Here is a 14,882-nt window from a genome sequence, read left to right on the forward strand (position 1 = left end):
GAAAAGTTAACAATTGCCACACTATGTGTAGTAGTGACATTGCTGGCATTGGTCACCAGGTAATTATCACCTGGTATGTATTGTACAGGGTCCACAAAGCTAGGCGTCACCATAGTGGCACTGGCACATGTGTCCCTGTATGCTTGAGCCACTTTTTCATTAATTAAAGGTGTCTGTCTGTACTTGCCCAAATTATTGGGACTGACAGTAGGGGAAAAATCAACCTCCCCATCACAAATCAGAACAGCCTGTGTGGGGATTCTGACTAGGTCAGAATCTCCATCAGTTCCCAAGGTGATACCCACTACCCCCTTAGTCTGTGGACCAACACTGCTAACTGTACTAGTGGGTGCAGGTGCCTTAAGGGCTGCAGTGTTGGGGGCTCCACCCTTTTTACAATCACTTGTCCAGTGAGTGGTGTTTTTGCAAAAGCTACACCAGGGTTTTCTTTGACCTTCTTTCTTCTTCTTCTTGGAAGTTTGGGACCCACCCTCAGTAGTAGTTTGGGGCCCTATTGAAGACTTCTGGTCTTTAGCTTTCTGCTCCCCACCCTTCTGGTCTGTTTTCTTTTGGTCACCACCCTGGTTCTGGCTCTGGTTCTTTTGCTTAACTCTGGTTCTAACCCATTTGTCTGCACTCTTTCCCAATTCTTGGGGAGAGGTTAGATCTGAGTCAACCAAATGTTGATGCAACTGCTGGTTCTGACAGTTATTTAAAATCTGTTCTCTCATAAGCAAATTGTACAATCCTTCATAGTCTGTAACCTTACTTCCCAGCAACCAGCCCTCCAGAGCCTTAGTGGCACATTCAACAAATTCAGACCAGTCCTGAGTCTGTGTCTTCTGGGTATCTCTGAACATTAACCTGTACTGTTCAGTGGTTAAGCCTAACCCATCAATCAGAGTACTCTTCAGGACCAGGTAGTTTCTAGAATCCCCATCACTAACTGTGAGAAGTCTGTCTCGGCCTCTACCTTCAAAGGAGAGCCACAAGATTGCTGCCCACTGCTCCCGAGGGACCTGCTGTACTTTGCAAGCTCTCTCAAGTGCAGTCATCCACTTGTGGATATCATCCCCAACTTTGTAGGGGGGCACAATCTTACTCAGGTTTCTATTGTCATAGGACCTGTCTTTATCCTTAGGGATAGTGCTGCCACCAGTGGAATCTAATCCACTCTCTCTAGGCTGCCTTGCTCTAGCAAGTTTCTCTTTGGCCAGGGCAACTTCTAATTCTTGTCTCTGGATCCTAAGTTCAGCCTCTCTCATTTTGGCCTCATGTTCCCTTCTCTGAGGGCTAGTCAACTCCCTTCTGGAGTTGCCATGAGAACCTTTAGAAACATGGGAAGTATTGGACTCACCTGAGTGATTCCTCCTCCTCCTATGCTCTTGGTTAAGTCCATTTGGGGGTCTGAATGGGTTGGACCCACCTTCAGTCCCAAATAAGCTTAGGTTAGCCTGGTTAAGCCTGCTGACTAACACCTGGCTATCTCTATCATCATCAGAATCACTTTCTTCTACCTCCTCCCCCTCTTCTTCTTCCTCAGGCTGAGTATTCCCAGTGGTCTGGTTTTCCTCATCTATCTGGATGACAGGGGCAGGGGCATCAGGGTTATCATCTTCAGTGGGAGATCCTCCATCTCCAGTCCCTGAGGGGCCTGGTTTGGAGTTCCTTAGAGCTTCAGACTGGTCTAACAGCTCTCTGAGGTGTCCTGCTGTAGGAGAAGGACCTGTTTTGATTCCTCTCATGGAACACAGTTGCCTCAGTTCCTTAAATGGAAAGGTAGCAAATTTGGATGGTGCCCTTGGAGGGTCACTCTCAACAGAGATGGGTCCAGTGGATCCCTCTGCTCCAGACATTGCTCTAGTGTGGTGGATGTGTTGCAATCTACCTACACTGGTGTTTTCCTACAAAACCTATCTAGTAGTTGTAGTCAGGGTGTGCTACTCCCTATCCTCTACAACAACTAAGTTCAGTAGAACTTAAGTATATCTAGTCTTGTTTTAGTGTACCTATCAGGTACCTGTATGATCTTTCAAATGATATTTTCAAAGATTGTAATGGTAAAACAACAGCAAGCTCAAATCCCAATCCGCTGCTCACCAATGTGAGAAGTTGGCCTGGTATATGATGCTCACTAGTTCTAGTGATCACCTTGCACCATGCCAAGCAACCCTTATGGTGCAGGTTGTAAAGTCAACCTTATAGACAAGCTATCCTAGGGGTAGCATGGACTAAGCAGTCTTAGGCTAAACTCTGTAAAGGCATGTGAAGCAAGCTGTTTTACCATACACAATCCCTCGAATACCAAATGAAAGGACACCACACAGATATATATTGAAAATATATATAGATTTATTACTACAAATATCCCTGATACTCTTTATGAGCACAGAAGCAAATGCGTTAAAACAAAACACAGTTAAAATACACAAAAGTTGCACAATTATGGATGAGCCCTAGGGGCCACCTAAACCATATACTAAGAAAGTGGTATAAGAGATGCCACTTGGACAGGAAATAGGCCTAGGGCCTGGGGAATCGCTGGAGCTGTTCGGGACTAACAGTGAAGTAGTCGGGAAAGGCCCGCGGGACTCGGGTGCAGTGTTTAAAGTGCACGCACTCACCAATGCAAAGTCTATGGTGCATAAAAAGTACAAAGTTAGTTAGAAAGGAACCTTCCGAGTGACCTAGAAGGATGAAACTTCAGACACAGACACTAGAGGTGTGTACCAGTGTGGGAACACCGGCGGAGCTGAGTTACCTCACCCACAGGAAGCGGGTGCATAGGGTCGAAGTAGTGTCGGGTTTCGTCACGCAGGTCGATGGTGCTTGGAGCTGAAGATGCTGCAGGCGGCTCGATGTGAAGAGTTCCGGTGGATCCAAGGGTGGATCTGAAGAGGTGAAGACCTGAAAGCAGAGGGGACAATGTTCAAAGTCACTAGCCAGTGACTACCGTGGAACCAGATTGGAACCAGGCGATGTCGGGTGCAAACCGGCGTCGAGGTGTAGCTTCTCTCTGCAGCCACGTGGACACGAGGGGTCGAAGACATCCAGAAGTCGGTCACGAGCTGTCCCACGCAGGCTTCTCGCTGTTGGCGGTGTCGGCAACTTGATTGAAGCACACAGGCCTTGGCTAATGTAAGCCACGCAGGAATCGAAAAAGGCTTGTTACTCGGACCAGCAAGGTCAGAGTAGGTGCTCCTTTTTACAGGAGTGAGGGCAATTCTGGAGCCACCAGACCTGCAGTGAAAGTTGAAGGTTTAGTCGCCAAGATGGCCACTAGCCGCGTGGCAAGTGGACGGGAAGGCGCGTCGAGTGGCACAATGCAAAAGGGCCCCACGCAGATCGTGGAGATGCTGGGGGGCTGATCTTCGGTGCAAGGGCTGCTCGAGGTTGGGGCTTCTCAAACCCCAAAGCACAGCGTCGAGGGTACCTCTGATGCTGCGCAGTCAGCGTTTCGGGGGTCTTCCAAGAGGTCCGGTCCCACGTCTCTCGGTGCCTCCACGGGTCCCTTCTTTGCAGGGACTGTGGATCGGGCTGTGAGAAGTCTGGGTCTTGTCAGGCTCTGGGCTCGGGCTCCGGCGGGAGGCGGCGGCAAAGCAGACGTCGAGTTGCTGGTTGGTGCCTGTGTTCACAGGGTGGTCACTCCTTGGCCACAAGGGAGATTCTCTTCCGTCTTCTGAGCAGCAGAATGTCGAAGTCCAGTCTTCTTCTGTATTTCAAGTTGATTCAGGATGATCTGAAGTCTCAGGACACAGTTCCCACTCTTATTCGAATCTGGGGGGCCGGATCACCTACTAGGTCCCTCCTCTGGGTGGAACCAGGAAGGGGGGTGGTTACACCCCCTTTCCTTTGTCCAGTTTCACGACAGGACTGGGGCTGGAAAGTCCCAGCACCGGTTTGAACTGGCCTATGCACAGGGACACCTTGTGTGCCCCAGGCATGTCTGATTCTATTCAGCCCTGTCCTACCCAATACACAAAATCCTGTCTGGGGTGGTGCTAGCACCTCCCAAGGCAGGAAACCCTTTGTCCAAGCTGCCCTCGCTGGAAGGACTCCCAGCAGCAGGAGGTCCGACTTGTGTCTGTGGTGGCAGCATCCATTTTGTGATGCTGAGGCTCTGTTTAACTTTAACCGGGGTTCAGGTTAGGTACATGTCGTGTCCCTCTAGAAGGGTGGAATGCTACCCCCGTCGCCAGAACTGGCGAGGGGGTAGTATTCCAATTCGTATGACACCTAACTCGACATGTTTTGATAAAGCCAAACCCAAGATAGCATTTAACCGCGAGGATTATAATACACTTAAGAGTATATGGTATGGCAATATCATGGAACAGCTAAAGGACATGGTTCCGAAAGCTGCAGACAGGCTCAGCTCATGCCAGAGCACCATCTCACATATTTCCAAGCACTCTGCCTCCAGGATTGATGAGGCCTTCCATAGGAGTGACTGATAGGAACATATGTTTCCATTTTAGGTTAGGTATAGGCATACTACACCTAAGTAAGGGGTGGTTACACCGAATTACCCCAGCTGAGTGATCAGCCAGTTGTGTCAAATATGGAGGCCAGGCCAGGGATGGCACAATACATGCTGCAGCCCCTGGTAGGCCTTGGAAGCACCTATGCCCTGGGTACCTGGGTACACTGTTACAGGGGCCAATAAGGTGAACCAGTTCCAATTGCGTTATGCACCTAAAGTACATGGGTAACAATTTAGAGAGAGAACAGCAGGCTGTGGGTCTGATTAGCAGGCCCACAGCCACATTAAGTCATAAACCAGTGAAGCTAAAAGCAAAAATTTGGGGTGATCATAGGATAGCAGACCCTACTCTCCTACACAATCTTGATGTAAAGTTGCGTATCGTCCGCGTACATGTGGTACGATATTTTGGAATTACGCAGGATTTCTATAAGGGGTACGATGTATAAGTTGAACAGTGAGGGAGATAGAGTAGATCCTTGGGGTACTCCCATTGTGCTTGGGCATGGAGGAGACAGAGATTGGTTTACTAGGAATCTCTGAGTTCTATTCTGTAAGAATGATTTGAACCATTCCAGTACAGTGCCTGAAATTCCCATCCTGTAGTGAAGTCTGTTTAGAAGTTTTTCGTGGTTAAAAAGTAGCAGTGATTTCGGATTAAAACACACACACAATATTTACATTTAAATGTTCATTCAGCGCAGCTAGCAGCACCCCCGTAACACAGCAGTCCCACCGCGTCCGCAGACGACAGAGTTTCAGCAACGATGACAACGCTTACACCGTGACCTGCCAGCACCACGACGAGCACCGCACCACTTTGCACCTGCACTTACCGACGCTGCGGGATGACCGTCACTGAGCCGCTACCTGCACCGCGACCAGTGGGCTTTGTACACCACACCGCTACACTTCGCACAACATCCCTACCGCTTGCTGGCACTCCCAACTTCAACCACACGGAGTTCGATCTGCAACATCTGTGACTTCAAGGGCCCAATGAATCCTGCACCGCCCTCCGGAACAGACGCCTGCCGACATCGGCTCTTCAAAGCTCACTGTGATGTCCCCAACACCTTAAATTTCTAAAGGTACTGCTTTGCGGGTCTTGCCGACACCGTAGCTGGCCCGCGACGCTGCAGTCAGCTAGGACTGCTTGGAATTATTGTTCATGACGTTGTGATAGCCCCGGATGGAGCTATCAACTTTAAGAAACTATATTTACAGTCTATTTTTGCTTATTGATATTTCTAAGAACTGTAAGGGCACAATGGAGTGATTATATTTCTGTTATCTAGCAAGTCCATACAGGCCAGAAATTAAATGAAGGAAAAATTGCCTTTTGGTAAGCCCATTAAGGGCAAACATAAATAGACTGTACAAACAAGGTTGACTATACATGTAAGCTAGGTCATTTATGATAATGATTCATCTAAGATTAAAATGGATAAGAATTTTCCTATATGGTTTACACAAAAGGACGGTAATACTTCATCAACCTGAGTTTCGTAAAACAACATATGATTTGTATTGATACATATATATGATTAGACAAGAAGCAAATGAATTGATAGTGTCTAGCCAGTCTGGGGATACAAAAATCAGAATGTATTGTTGAAAGATAACTTTTTAGATGCTGAATAATGGATAAATGAAATTTAAATATGGCGCTCACACAGGGTCCCTCACATACAGCATAGTAGACCGTCTTTTATGTTTGCGTCTTTTATGTTTGCGCTTTTGCATCGGGGTTTTATGGTGTTGTCAGCTGGAAGACTAGTCCGCTACCCACTTTACCCAGAGGTGTCCAAGACCCACAATATGTCGCACAGAAAGCGATGGTGATGTAACCAAATTGAACGTTAAAGGAAGTGGCGATAGGGCAGCTGCTGACATTGAAAAAGGCTCACTGCCGAAAGACGTCTGAGTGTACATCAGATCCAATAAATATAGATTTTTCTCTCCACGCGAGTGCTGCTATCTTTATTGAAGTGCTGGATTGAATTTACGAGTACACTCTTGTATAACCAAGCACCCATCCATGAGTGCAGAGGCTTCAGAGGAAACGGAGCAATTGACACATATATATATATATATATATATATATATATATATTACCTACTGGCGGTCGCCAGTAGGTAGTTATAGTTAGAATTGATTTCCATAGGAAATCCGCAACATTCTATTGCGAATAACTTTGGCGCCGGTGGACGAATCTTCGCAAATTTCTCAAAGAAGATGGCCTGCTCCGCTCTGCTCCTTCCCTGAAAGTTTGGGGGGGATTCGTCAAGCGGGGGCCGAGATAACAAGAGGGTCCCAAAACGTGTTTTCCCCATGTTAATTTCCATAGGGCGGTTGGACTCACTTTTAGCCCGAACGGCTGAATGGATTTCCACAAAACTTGGCAAAATTGTAGGGACTGGTAGCCCGATGTGCCTTTGCTATGTCTCAAGATATGTGCGCCAGTGGATTTTGAGTAATTTAGGTTAAAAAAAATATACATATCTGGGCGGAGCCTAACCACACATCTGATCTGATTGGCTGTCAGCACTTCATCCAAGAAGTGTTGGCAGCCATCTTGGGACCAATATACATGATACCACCTCATTAAAAACCATTGTAGTTATTAGAGGGTTTTAGGACTTTAGTTACATTATAAATCATTTGTTGATGGTACCATACTCATTTTAGGAATTGTGGTGTGTTCTAAGGTGATTTTACGATGTGAAAAAGCCTTCTGCTGTGATATCATGAATCATGTTTGAAAGAAAACTAATATCTCATGATTTTCCCACAGTGGTTTGGAAGGGGATCTATAAGCTAAACTGAAAGCATATTTTCTGTAAATTCACATTATCTTTCTCAGTCATGTGAGAATGAAGTCTGACATTCTCAGTAAAACATGTACTTCCAACAAGGACAGAGACTGTCAGTTGATTCCTTTGTGTTCTACTGCAGCCTCCTAGAGTGTTCTAAAGAACAACTAGAGCGCTAACAGTCATACCTATTACAAAGGTATAGCACACCTGAAGCCATCGTGATGGGAATAAAGTGGTAACTCTTAAAACATTTAATTTAAAAAGGAACAAAATGAGGGGGTATATTATGCCATAGAAAGTATTGTTAGTGCTGCAAAAAGAAAAATTAGGGCACATTTTGAGTGACTTCTCAAATCCTCTTCAATTTCATTAAAGAAATTCTGACATGCAGTCTCCCAAGATGGCCACCAGAGACAAAAGAGCCCAAATGTAGCCCAAATATCACCCAGATGTAGCCCAAGTATAGCCCAATGACAGAATGTCCCAGAGTGTTCTAAAGAACAACTAGAGCGCCAACAGTCCTACTTATTACAAAGGTATGGCACACCTGAAGCCATCTTGATTGGAATAAAGTGGTAATTCTTAAAACATTTAATTTAAAAAGGAACAAAATGAGGGGGTATATTTTGCCATAGAAAGTATGATTAGTGCTGCAGAAAGAAAAATTAGGGCACATTTTGAGTGACTTCTCAAATCCTCTTCAATTTCATTAAAGAAATTCTGACATGCAGACTGAAACATGCACTTTGAATACCAGCAGCAGACTTCCCTGGTGAGCAGTAGCTTTACTACAGTGATCTAATGAGCAACTAGAGTGCTAACATTCAGAATTTATGGCAAATGTGTGACACATCTGAATGCCTTCTTGATGGAACCAAAGTAAACAAGCATTGAAAATGCAATAGATCTCGCCCTCGTTTAAGTTAAAGCCATTCTGTTTGTAATGAGGTGGCTTTTTAGCTTTGCTTTTATTAGTGTTTTTTAAACTTTCATGTAAATAACATGCATCTGTATGCATATATGTATATGTATGCATGCATTTATATTTGTATTTATATAGATATACAGATTATATATGTTTATATATGTATGTATATACATACATATATATAAATGCCTATATGCATATATATGCATATTACCTACTGGCGGTCGCCAGTAGGTATATATAGTTAGGATTTTTTCTCTATAGGATTTTTGAAAAGTCTATGTCTAATAACTTTGGCGTTTGTGGACGGAATTGGCTGAAATTTTCAGGAAAATGGAACATTTTGTTTCTGAGCAGCCCCTGAAAATTTGGGGGGGGTTCGTCAAGGGGGGGCCGAGAAAAAAGGGGGGTCCCAAAACGTGTTTTTAACATTGAGTTTTCCATAGGGCGGTTGGCCTCACTTTTAGCCCGAACGGCTGAATGGATTTGCACGAAACTTGGCAAAATTGTAGGGACTGGTAGCCCGATGTGCCTTTGCTAGGTCTCAATATATGTGCTCCAGTGGATTTTGAGAAATTAACGTTCAAAAAAAGATATATATCTGTAACAGCGGACCAGGCAGCGCTCCGGTTCGCGGACTTTACGCGTTACGGAGCTTTGTGAAGCGAAGCTGATTGGTTCTCCGGCGTCTGTAAACATTCCAAACAGTCCGTAGCGGCCGCCATCTTGTCTCTCGGTAGGATCGAGAGACAAGAGGAGGCCAAAGCGAAGGGGCAAATGACCATAAGGGGGCATAGTAGATCCTCCCTGACCCTCTAGGTTTGATGTGGAGGTTTTAAAAGGGCCCCGCGGGCCAAAAAAAAAATTATAATAATAATCGAACGGCTGAATGGATTTGCACGAAACTTGGCAAAATTGTAGGGACTGGTAGCCCGATGTGCCTTTGCTAGGTCTCAATATATGTGCTCCAGTGGATTTTGAGAAATTAACGTTCAAAAAAAGATATATATCTGTAACAGCGCTCCGCTTCGCGTACTTTTCGCGTTACGGAGCTTTGCGAAGCTGATTGGTTCTCCGGCGTCTGTAAACATTCCAAACAGTCCGTAGCGGCCGCCATCTTGTCTCTCGGTAGGATCGAGAGACAAGAGGAGGCCAAAGCGAAGGGGCAAATGACCATAAGGGGGCATAGTAGATCCTCCCTGACCTCTTAGGTTTGATGTACCATTTTGCCAAGTTTGGTGTAATTCCGTTCAGCCATTCAGGCTGTAGACGTATCTAAATGTCCTATGGAAAATTGCATGGGGAAAACACATTTGAAAGTGTTGAAATTTAGAACCAATTAAAATGTTACTTTGGTTTTGTATTTGTGTGTGATGAAAGTTAATTGGTTATGTATATATCTAAAATGAGAGGAAACCACAGCCATTTTGTGATACTACTGTCTGAGGTACATTTGTGAGGAATTTTTGGTGGTCAATTGCTGGTGTTTGATTTACACAGTACTAACACTTCTCCTACTTTTAAAAAGGTGAGTTGTTAATTTGTAAGGGGAACTATGTTGTACACTTGAAGATAATTTGAAAAAAAATTTCTGTTATTTATTTACAGTCCTTCTGTTATACTAAATACTTGATAAAGTTAGTTTTATATTATGTATTACTAAAAACGATAAATGAAAGTGATTATTTTTTTCTGCAATTTACAGCAAGCAATTTCAAAATAAAATGGCTCACAATGAAGAGACCGTGGCAATTTCTTTTGAATTATCCACTACATGTATTGAAATTGAGAGCACCAATAATGAAATATTGTCACAAGGAGGAGATGACTTGAATGATTTTTTTGATCAATCTGTTGATGGCGAATTTATCGAATGTTTGGAGACCATAGAGTTAGAAGAATCATCATTGCAGACTTTTCATGAGGAGATTCCAGATGAGATGATTGAAGAGGAAATTCCTGATGAGGACATGTTACTAGTTCTTTCAAATTTTAAAAATTCAGCAGAATAAATTTATATTTAGAAATCAAAAATTGTTTGAGACATTATTCATTTTTATTTTTAATTGATGAGGTTGTAGCGAAGTGATTGTAGTATAAAATGAGACTTATAGTATAGAGTGCAACATTTTTATGTTACATGGTAAGTTTACTCATATTTACTTCCCTTCTCCCACTATATTATCTCCAATGTGTATTTGACATCTCTTCTTCATCTCCGGCCTCCTTTCTCTCACTGTCTGTCTCTGATGCATCTTATCGCTGCCATTTTGTGTAATTACAGAAGAGAGTAAAAAAAAATAGTTCGGAACGTGAAAAGGGGGCAAAGTAGAGTACCCCTCACCTCCTAGGCCTTCTCAGGCGGTCCCAAAAGGATCAGTTTCTGCTTTCCTGAGAGATTATGGTATGAGTTCCATATACCACAATAACTTGCATTACAACATGCAAGATATCTATCTCCTATTACCAACTTTTGGAGATATTCGCGCTAAGCGCGAATATCTCCAAAAACTAACACCTGCCCTGAGCAGTTCTTAGCCATGTTATCCAATGGGAGGTGGATAACATGGCTAAGAGCATTAGCTCGGTAATGCATGAATATCGCTGACTTTTTAGCGATATTCATGCATTGCGGCCGTTTTTTATCACATTTGCGATAAACCTTGATAATAGCAAGGTTTATCTTCGATGATTTCTGACGATGCTTAGCGGTAAAAAATTCGTTGCTAAGCATCGTTAGCGATAAATATCGCTTAACTTTGGTAATATGCACCAACGTCTGTTAACGTTCGATTCGAAGGAAATGAGGAAGTGTTGAAAAACATTGTCTGCGTCATCTTGCCTTTTTTGAAATGCCACACTTTTGTCGTGCACGGCAGCCATTTTAGATGCCTTGACCAGACCCACTCTCTGCACGCTGTCGATTCTTAGCATGGCTCCCCACCTTCGCAAGCATCTTCCCCAGGCACTGGTCACCCCCGCTCTCTGTCTTATGCATGGGCAATAAACCTCCCCCCATCTGCGCTGCTCTTCCCTGAGAATCACACTCTGTGCCCGCCCGACACCTCCCTTTTGCCCTATTCACTACCGCACCCTCTGACACTCCTCTTCCTCTGTGTCCGATTGTCCAGGCTATCAGCTAGCCCTGCAGATGTAGTTTATGGCCCCAGCTGTAAAGAATCACCCCTCTTCAAAGGAGTTATAGTAGATCAAGGCCCACACCCGATGAGATCCGTCACACCACACGTGTTCCTACTATCTGAAAACCATCCTGTATTGTGATTGGGGAGGGGACCGAGCCTGAAGCGGAAGATTCCAGGGATGACTCTTTGTACATCAAAGTTTTTACAATTATGTGTCATATTAAAAATATATAGCACTCCAACAAAGTAGTAGGATTATAAAACTTTAATAACTTATAAATATATACAACAAAACAAAAACAGTAAAAACATTTAAACAACGAAGAGACCGTGGCAATTTCTTTTGAATTATCCAATACATTTATTGAAATTGACAGCACCAATAATGAAATATTCTCACAAGGAGGAGATGACTTGAATGATTTTTTTGATCAATCTCTTGATGGCGAATTTATCGAATGTTTGGAGACCATAGAGTTACAAGAATCATCATTGCAGACTTTTCATGAGGAAATTCCTGATGAGGACATGTTACTAGTTCTTTCAAATTATGAAAATTCAGAAGATGTTGCCTGGGTGCCGCACTGATTTGGGTATCCGGCGTGGGGCGTCCCGGGGGGTGGATTGTCAGTAGCGGTCTGTTGTGCGAATAGTTCCAAGGCAGCAGAAAGCGCTGAAATCTGGATGTCACGAAGGTGATGTCTAGTAAGTTGCCGCCCAGCAAATAACGGCGTGGGGCGCCGCGGGGGTGATTGAGTCCAGTAGGCACCACAGCTATAGTTATCGGCATTGCAGAATTACTGCTGGGGACAATGCCTGTGCTGTAGCAGGGTCACAGCAGAAACAAAAAGGATTCTGTTGAAGATGTTGTTGGTTTTCAATTTGAAAACAGTTCTGGTGTCAACTGCTATGCTAATGTAGTGGTTAATGTTTTGTTTTCTCTAGAAAATGTAAAAGAGGGGGAGGCAGTCCATAGTTCCGGTAAAAGGGCAAAGGAAAGGATCGGTGGTTTGAACTATCAGTCAAAAAGGGGAGGGGGTGCAACAATTTTTCCTACCGGGTCACACTGTGCTTTCACCGGAACTGAGGTCTGCAGGATTCTAGTCATTCAAACTGAGGCTGGTGGCAGCATGGGAGCGCCGACGTCCCGCGGATACAGTTTCGTCACTCCACGGGCGATCATGGCAGTCATTCCCCATCGGGGGTGTCTGCGGGGGTCGGAGACTCCCGCGGCTCCTCTAGAATCTTCAAGGTCGTGGAGGACTACGGTGGTGGAGTCAACCAGTGACCGGGCCATTTCTTTATGCTGGGCCCGCTCTTGCCAGGTCGACCGCCATTTTGAGAGTTCGGTAGCTACTGGCGATCGCGGGGTCAAATGAGCGGACGGGCTCCACCCTGCCGGGCGAGACGTTGCAGCATCGCCACAGTGGAAGAACCCTTTTCCGGGCGCCTGGAGCGCTGAGGGTGCAGCTGGGAAGCCTCCACCTGGGGAGGCGGGAGAGGCCTGTTCGCACCGTCTCTCCCTCCCAGTGCACCCCACGGCGTCTCGCTTGACATTTGTTATGGCCGGACCAGGCGATGAGGATGAGGGGGGGGGTCGGAGGCATGTGCAAGACATCCCCCCCCAGTGTTGTCGCAGCCATTATAAAAGAAAGAAGAAATGTCCCGTCCGTCTTTGGGCCGCACCTCCGGTGGATGGCGGCCGGACGCCCTTTGCTCTGGCCCCATGAACGGGTTCCTTGGCTCATCGGCTGCAGCCGGATCCCGTCGGCCCCAGCCCCCGGCCGTTGATGGCCGGACCGGGAGAGAGTGTGGAGGGACAACCTGCAACTCTCAAGGGCCACCGCGGCCGGACTGGGAGAGAGAGGGGAGGGTCGAGGACAGGGACATTCCCCCCCCTGAAACTCTCCAGTGTTGTCAATCCCCCTGGCCGGGTCCCGCTGGCCTCGGCCTCTCCTCCGGCTACACCCTACGTGATGATCTCCTGGCCGAGGCGTGGCAGCAGGACCCGCCTTATATGTGTTGCTTCCGGCTGGGCGTAGCCGAAAACCTGTTGCCCTTTGGAAGTTTCTAGAATGGGGCGGATGTCTGCTGACTTCTATCTTTCCCAGTTTGCCGTTATTTGGCCGTGGCAGGCGGTGGGACAGACACGTTTTGGGGCAGTGAGGGGCGATGTTTTCAGGTTTCTTATTACGGGCTTACTTCTAACGTTTCTTGTTTCTAGGACAATAATAGGTTTTATCATTACGTATTGTTATCGTTTCTTTGTTTGTTATTTAATAAAAAGTTCATCAGTGGCCTACTGATTTTCGTTTTCCTATTCTTTTCTTTCCAGGTTGTTTCATGCTAAAGTTTCTGTTAACAGGAGACAGTGATCACTTCGTTATTATTGCATATGTCCTTTTCACTAGGGGTGCTCTCTGGTCGGGCCAGATGACCTATCTCTAGTAAATGGTCCGGGTGAAACAGGTGCATCAATCAGTGGGGAGTAGATAGGCATGACAGATTACAACGGGGGAGAAAGGTCCGCATTACGTACCCTTTCACTACTTGCAAAGATTTTCCTACGTTTATTTGCAAACAGGGAATACCTCCAAAAAGAACTAATTCCCAAACAGTCAATGTTCGGACAATCAATCAATCAATGAGGAATGAAATAGGTACGACGTGTTAAAGGCTTGCGTTACCTACCCTTCACTATCTGCAAAGGGAGAGAGAATATTCCTATTCTTCCTCGTTTGCAGGCAGAGAAGATCCTTAAGAGAACCAACTTCGAACAATTCAATGCTCGATTCAAACAATCAACAAGGGGTACTGTGAACACAAATGAACGCCGCTTATGTACATACACATTGCTATTTTCAACAGGTTGTTCCTAATGTTTCTATTTTAGCGAGGTCAAAAAGAGATCCCATTAGTGGCCTACTGATTTTGCTCGATTCCTTTAGTTTTTTTACACGATTTTTCGCTATCTGCAAAGACTAAACAGAGTATTGCGACTCTGTGCTTGTTTGTAAATAGAGAATGAACCAAAGAGAACAATCAATCAAATGGAGAGAGAAGCAGGCACGACGGATTACAACGGGGGCAAAGGCCTGCGTTAACTACCCTTCACTATCTGCAAAGAGAGAGTACTCCTAATAGAAATGAGGGGTGGGGGGCAGCATTCAAAGCAGATCAGTGTGCATAAACACGAAAATGTTTTTACTTACCACGTACTTGACATTCGACAGTGTATGATATTTGCTATTAAAAAACCATTGAAATTCACTGAAAAAACCATAGGTTATAGACCATATATAGTTAGGAATTAGCATTTACAAAACCTTGAAAATTCACTGAAAAAACCATAGGTTATAGACCATATATAGTTAGGAATTAGCATTTACAAAACCTTGAAAATTCACTGAAAAAACCATAGGTTATAGACCATATATAGTTAGGAATTAGCATTTAAAAAACCTTATTTTACTCACACAAAACCATTGAAATTCCATATATAGTTAGTT

Source organism: Lissotriton helveticus, chromosome 11, assembly GCF_964261635.1.
Source record: "Lissotriton helveticus chromosome 11, aLisHel1.1, whole genome shotgun sequence".
NCBI lineage: Eukaryota > Metazoa > Chordata > Amphibia > Caudata > Salamandridae > Lissotriton > Lissotriton helveticus.